Consider the following 7,378-nt stretch of genomic DNA (forward strand, 5'->3'; position numbering starts at 1 on the left):
CAGTTAGTTAGTACCTAATTGGTTAGACAGCTGGTAAGCGTTAAGTATCAAATTCAGGGGGAGAAATAAAACTACTTTAGTTTTTCAAATTAAATTTTAAACTTAAGTTTGAAAATCAAAATTTAAAAACAACTTGTTTAAAATTGTGAAATTTTTTTTAATTCACAAACTTTTTATCCTTTTTACCTAGTCTTTGAAAACTGAACTTGGGGGAGTATAAAGATTTGAAAACTTTTAAGTTTAATTTTCAAACATAAGTGTATAAGGTTTTAAGTAACTCTACACTATGATTGTTTACCCTTGTTTTTTTTTATGAATGCCAAAGGGGGAGAAGGGTTAGGTGGTTAAGTTAGCTAAACCAATCTGAAAAACACAAACTAACTTTAAAACCACACAAATGCATGGTGTTTCGTACATATGCTTTCACTAACTTAACCAGGTTGTCATTCCATCAAAAAGGGGGAGATTGTTGGTGCGGGTAGCACTAACGGTCTAACCCAGGTTTTGATGAATGACAAATAGGTTAAGTTAGTTGTGTTGTCGACACTTTGATCGAGTGTGCGGGAGAAGTCCGAGACAGTCGCGGGTGACCGGATGTGCACGAAGTCGGCTAGGTCGACGGTGGCCGGATAGTGGCGAAGTCAGCGGTCGACGGGTGACCGGACGCTTGGCGAGAAGTCCGGCTAGGTCGACGGTGACCGGATGGTGGCGAAGTCATGGTCGACGGTGACCGGACGCTGGCAGAAGAAGTCGACGGTCGACGGGCTGGCCGGACGTCGCGGTAAGTAAGGTAAGTCCGGAGGGTGACCGAGGCGCGTTCGGGAAGGAACATTAAGCCGATCCGGCTTAGATCCATTTCGGATATCTAAGTCGAGATCGTGACTAGATCCCTTGGAAAGACGGAATCTAAGTCATACTCTTGATGCTAATTTTTATTACCTAGCGTATCTGTAAAATGTGCTAACCAAGCTGTCTGCGGGTTTATTTGCCTCGGACTAACACCGCTTTTCTGGTGTAGGAAGTGAGGTCAGGCGCTGGAAGGATCCAGCGCCGGAGGCAAGTTTTATCCCCAGGACGACGTTGACACTTGGAGCATGTTGGTTGGGAGTGTTACGTCACATTCCAGGCGCCCGGAAGGGATCCAGACGCCCGGAGCAGCATATAAAAGAAGCCCCAGGCAGGAGCTTCAACATATCAGTCTTCTGAGAACTCTGAGTCCAATCACTCTGCTGCTCTGCGCTCCAACGACGTTCACAAAGCTCCGACGACTCACTCCGGCTCTCTTTTTAATTCATTGTTTGTCGGTTAGCTTTGTTTTCTTTCTTTTCATTAGCAATATTTGTACGTAAATTGTAATTATCCGAATTGCTAGTGAATTGCCCAACGAAAGTACTCAAGGAGTACGGGCCTTCGAGTAGGAGTCGTCACAGGCTCCAAACGAAGTAAAAATCAACAGTGTTCATCTCTTTACTTCTTTACTTTTCCACTGCGTTTTAACTCGAGATTTTTCGAATCGATATTCACCCCCCCTCTATCGAATTCAACGGTCTTACAGCTTCCACAACACAACTCCCTACACATCCTTCCATATCATCAACAACACAAACATCAAAAAATAAACCAACATCAATATCCTCAGTGGGAGAATCAACTATAGGATGATCACTGACTTCATTTGCATTTTTAAGTTGATCTGTCTCATTACATTCATCATCTGAAAATTCAATTTTATCATAATATCCTGTAAAACTTGGAGGTAGATCTGAAAACTTGTCATCATAACATCCTGTAAAACTTGGAGGTAGATCTGAAAACTTGTTATCCACTGCATTATCATCACAATCCTCATATGAAAATCTTCATCTTTATATACATCCAGAAATATGTACTCAACCATATTAGAATCACAGAATTTTTTAAAGTCTTTATTTTTATTGATCTTCACTAGCCTTTATGGAAAAGAAACCCTTAGCGAAGCTCTTGGGAAAGGTACTTCCTTTTTCCCATATTCCCTTTGATCTTGCGGAGGAGGTCCAACTTGCTTATCTAGTGTTGGTATTATCAACCATTGAGGAAAAGGTACTTGTGACCTTTGTGAACTTCTTGGAGTAATGGAACTGAGTTCTTGAGGTCTTCTATTGTTCTTCTCCTCAATTCTAAACAAATCATTCTTCAGAAGTTCTTCATGATTCTTGCCACTTTTCAACTTAATATTATTATCATTTACACTAGATCTTGTCTGTGTAGGATGATGGTCTTCTTTGAACCATTTTGAAACAATACTATCAATCTTTGCCTCCAATTATTTGGACCCCTCATTCTGTGACTTGTGAATTTCAAAATTCTTGGATGGTTGAATTGCAATTTGTTTAACAGTCTCTCTTGCATTTATGGCTTGCACTTCTTGAATTTTTGAAGGAGATTCCATCCAACATTTGTTCGACCATTCATGGAGGTTCAATGCGACTTGATCAATTAATGTATATGCTTCATCCACACTCTTATTCATAAAAGAACCTCCAACTGATGAATCCAATAAATATTTGTCTGAGAAAGAAATTCCCCTATAAAATATGTGCAAGGTCAACCAATTTTCCAAACCATGATGAGGGCAATGTCTTTGTAGACTCTTAAATCTGTCCCATGCTTCAAATAATGGTTCTCCATCTGTCTGAATAAAATTTGTAATGCAATTCCTCATATACACTATTCTACTTGGAGGGAAAAAATGATTCAAAAATTATTGCTCCAATTGTTCCCAACTTGTAATGCTTTGAGGACAGACAGAATATAACCAAATCCTTGCTTTATCCTTAATATTGAAAGGAAATGCCATCAATTAAACTGCATCCGCTGACACTCCTTCACAGTTCACCATATCACAAAGCTCTAGAAATGTCTCAAGGTGCAGATAAGGACTTTCTGATACTTCTCCTCCAAATTTGTAACCTTGTATCATGAAAATTAACTCTGGATCTAGTTGGAAACTTTCTACTTCAATATGATGTTGCACAATGGAAGACATAAATCTTGTAGAAATGGGTGCAGAAAGATCTCTTAAGGGTATGCTTGGCATGTTAGTGCTCATGGATATCTAAGAAAAAATTATGAGAAAAAACAAAAATGAAGAATTAAAGACAAGAAATGAAATGCTATATAAAAGCAAGAAAGAAAATATAGAATTTAAATTGCAAGAAAGAAAGTGTATAATAAAAAAAAGAAAGAAAAGACAAAAGGAAAAAGAAAAATATCTAGAGTAACTCATATGCTAATCAACTAATGTTAATCGAAAATAGTCTCCGGCAACGGCGCTAAAAACTTGGTACATCACCACAAGTGCATGGTTACGTCGTCAATAATACAAAAGATATCAAATCCACAGAGACTGTTGATTAAGCACTAGTTAACTTTTCACGACGAGCTATCTAGACAATCGAAGGTTAATGGGAAAATAGAGAGTGAAGAAAAGAGAGAATGTAAAGAGTAGAGAAAGAGGGGGAGTTGGATTTGAGGATAGATAGATACTAGGATTTCGGTTTCGTTGTGAAGCTAGTTAATGTCCCTCTGCATTGTTCATCTCCCTAACTCCATGCTTACACTTGTGTAGGAGTTCTAACTAGAGTTCGGTATAATCCCGCGAAGATCACACCGAAGAGTTTACCCAAGTTCTACCACTATTATGTAGAAGAGGTAATTTAGGAAGTCCGATTATAGGGATTATCCTTCTCACACAAGGGCCCACGGTCCTATGTTCCTAAATTACACAGATCACTTCCTAACGGTAGATTAATGCAATTAAGTAGAAGAGGTAATTTAGGAAGTCCGATTATAGGGATCATCCTTCTGTCACAAGGACCCACGGTCCTACGTTCCTAGATTACACAGATCACTTCCTAACATTAATTTGGGAAAAACCTCTAAACTCTAATTAGTTTTCCTAGTAGAGAGTTGATCCCCATTTCAAGGAGCTGCCGTAGAAAGTAAGGGATACCTTCTATCACAAGGTCTCATGATCTTACATTCCAAGGTTCTTCCTCTACATGGTGATCTAACCCTACATCTACATGGATTTACCTCACACACATTTCGTCAAACGCAAACAAGGCACAACACACATAGATGATGATATAAATACTTCATTGCATAAGAAAATATCTAAATACATAATTCATACATTCACAATCACATCACAGCTACTTCCCGTATCCTAGATCTAGAGATCTACTCGATACAAAGGCATTACAATCAAAGACGAAGAAAGAAGCAAACTACAATCCAATACAAAAAAGTAGAGAGAGGAGAGTGCTTATCCTTGAAGCGTGACGTCCTTAGAGGCGTTCCCTTGCTCCGGAGGTGGAAGTATCGGTGAAGATGAAGGAGATCTAGGGCCTCCCCAAAGGGGAGAACCCTTCCCCAAGCAATGAGAAAGAGCCCCAAGCCAAAGATGAGCCAAAGATTTCTGAAAAGGGGAGAAAAACCCCTTTTATAAGCATCCACACTGGTCATGACATGACACCATCACATGACCGTGTGGCCCACACGACTATGTCTTCTTTCTTCTCTGGACTAGTGACACGACTGTGTGGATCCACACGACCTCATACATCTTGCTCTCTGCCAGAATGACATGGTCGTGTGGCTAACACGACCTAGCTCTATTTCTTCTCTGGAAATGTGACACGGCCATGTGGCTCACACGACCATGTGTCTCACATGACTATGTGGCTAACACGGTCATGTTCTACTTCTTCTCTAGAAATGTGACACGGCCATGTGGCTCACATGGCCATGTTCTACTTCTTTTCTGGAAATATGACACGACCATGTAGCTCATACGGTCATGTGGCTCACACGGTCATGTGACTCACGCGGCCATGTTTTGGCTGTGCTGGTGGGCTGACAGGGTCGTGTGGCTCACACGACCTGGATGACATGGTCGTGTGGCTCACATGGTCTAGCCTTGTAGGTCATTTTAGCATCTCTTAACTTGGTATTATTGAGTTGAGGTCTTCAGTAAAGTTTTAGATCTTGAAATTAGCTACAATTAGATTTAAAGAACAGCTCAAAACTCTAACCAAACACAAAGTTATGCCCATTTTACTATTGGTATGCAGTGCAGGATTTAACATGGCCGTGTGCCAAGGCCGTGTCTCATAGAAACGCATTTTAGGCCTTCAAGACGTGTTTTTATCTGATTTATGGCTTCATAAGAGTTGTAGATCTTGATGTTATCTATATTTTGATATAAAGAACAGCCCGTAACTCCAACCAAACACAAAGTTATGGCTGTTTTAGTTTCAGTTTGTAGTGCTGAAAATTCCACACAGCCTTCACACGGTCGTGTGGATTCCACACGACCTCCACACGCCCCCCACACAGCCTTGACATGGACGTGTCGATTCCACACGGCCAGAACATGGAAAAACTTAGTTCCACATTGCCCAAACACTCTGGAAGCTCTAGACTTCATTTAAGCTCTATTTTTGCTCCAAATCGCGTCCTATCAATCAAAACAAGCAAATAGTAGATCTCCGTACAGAATATAATAGAAGTATGACATTATAATGAAATAGTGCAATAAACATAGATTATGCTCTATTTACGGCAACCTCTCCCCCAAAGCTTCAAGACCCCGGAAGTTTCTCTATTCCTTGCACAATAGGAACTAAATTTATAGAAAAAACTTTTTATTATTTGGAGGCAAGTGTTAGCCTCATTCCATATTTAGTCTGTAATAAGTTAGATCTTAAAAACTTTAAACTTACTACTATGACACTTCAATTAGCTGATCATTTATATAGGTACCCAATGGGTATCGTCGAGGACGTGCCGGTTGATGTGGGTGGTTGTATTTTTGTACCCACAGATTTTGTTATTTTGGACATGGAAGAGGGTTCAAAGATCCTAATTATTTTGGGAAGACCTTTCCTTGCGACCGCCGAAGCCATAATTGATGTGAAGAATCATAAATTATCTTTGGCTATTGGTAAGGAAATGTTAGAATTTGATCTATCTAAATTCCCTAACGATGTCTCTTCTTCTCTAAAAAAAGGTAGATCCGCTACCTTAGCGGCCCCCCTAGTGACGACCCCACGGATATGGAGGGAGGTTCATGCAGGTACACAGGCCATAGGCGCATGACAGGGTAAACCTCAGGTCGTCAGTTCCTGATAATCGACCCCTGGCCATTACACCAGAGATACCATGCGCCCACTGGATGAAATACATGATCCAGCAAAAGTTGAGAGAAGGCCCCCAACAAATAATAAAAAGTACATCTATCCTGCAAGGGCAAGAATGAAGGAAGAGTCAGCAACACTAACCCAAGGAGGGAAAGTGGTGCCTCCATGGGTATAATCGGTATCAACGGAGATAAGTTTAAGCTAAAGACCTAAAACAAGCACTTCTTAGGAAGCAACACAAGGGTTCTTTTTAGTTAGTTTAATTTTTAATTTTCTTCTCTTAGTTAGTTTATCTAAGTTTTTCTTTATTTTATTTTTCAGGTTGTGAGTCACCTCCATGAGCTAGCCATAATTATCTCATGGGCGTGGAGACATTGGAGAAGTTACAAGGAGAAACTCAGCCCTTGTACACTCTACAGAGTCGGTTGGGTGATTTCACACGATCGTATGATACAAACAAAGTTGGGAGAGTACCAGGCCTTGTGATACCACACGGCCATGTGGACCTTACAGAAAGAAAGAAGAAGGCAGCTGTGTAATTTCACATGGCTATGTGAACCCACCCGAGATGAAGAAGAACATGATCGTGTGACTTCACATGGTTATGTGAGGATGGCAGAGAAGAAGCAGACATGGCCCATGTAAATCGACACAGTCGTGTGAATCTAGCCAAAAAGAAGAAGAAACAAGCCATGTCACCCAACATGGCAGTGTAAAGATACCCTTGACCTGGCCGTGTCTATAAGACACGATCATGCCGAGGTCGTGTCCGCTGCACACCCTTGCCAAGATCAACATCTCTACTCACTTTTTCTCCCCAATCCTTTTCATCCTCAAATCTTCTTCATCCATCTAGATTTTAGACTCCTTGTCTTTAAGATCCAGATCTTGATCTAGATCCAAAACCTAATTTCAAATCCAAAAATCACTCATCTTCTTCTCCTCCTCCTTCTTCCTCCTCAAGATCTACCTCCATTCACAAGATCTCTCCTCCTTTTTCTCCAATCAAATACTTTACCTCGCTTATCTTGCCATCATGTTTCATCTTTTGAAAAAAAAATTGAAGATAAAGGCAAGGAAAAAGCTACATCAAAGGGCAAAGGCAAGAGGATGACACGTGACGAAGGTAATGATAATGAACATCATATTATTTTTAGAAATGATGAACATAAATCTAGATATGATTCTCTTTGTGT

General features: G+C 40.3%; 1 non-coding gene across 1 annotated transcript; it reads left to right on the forward strand.

Annotated features, from left to right (window-relative positions):
* Positions 1–2,597: 2,597 nt before the first annotated feature.
* LOC121993643 lies at positions 2,598–2,703 on the forward strand. The gene has a single exon (XR_006115346.1). It is a non-coding gene; the product is annotated as a small nucleolar RNA R71 (small nucleolar RNA).
* Positions 2,704–7,378: the final 4,675 nt, after the last annotated feature.

This window comes from Zingiber officinale, chromosome 1B, assembly GCF_018446385.1.
Source record: "Zingiber officinale cultivar Zhangliang chromosome 1B, Zo_v1.1, whole genome shotgun sequence".
NCBI classification, from domain to species: domain Eukaryota; kingdom Viridiplantae; phylum Streptophyta; class Magnoliopsida; order Zingiberales; family Zingiberaceae; genus Zingiber; species Zingiber officinale.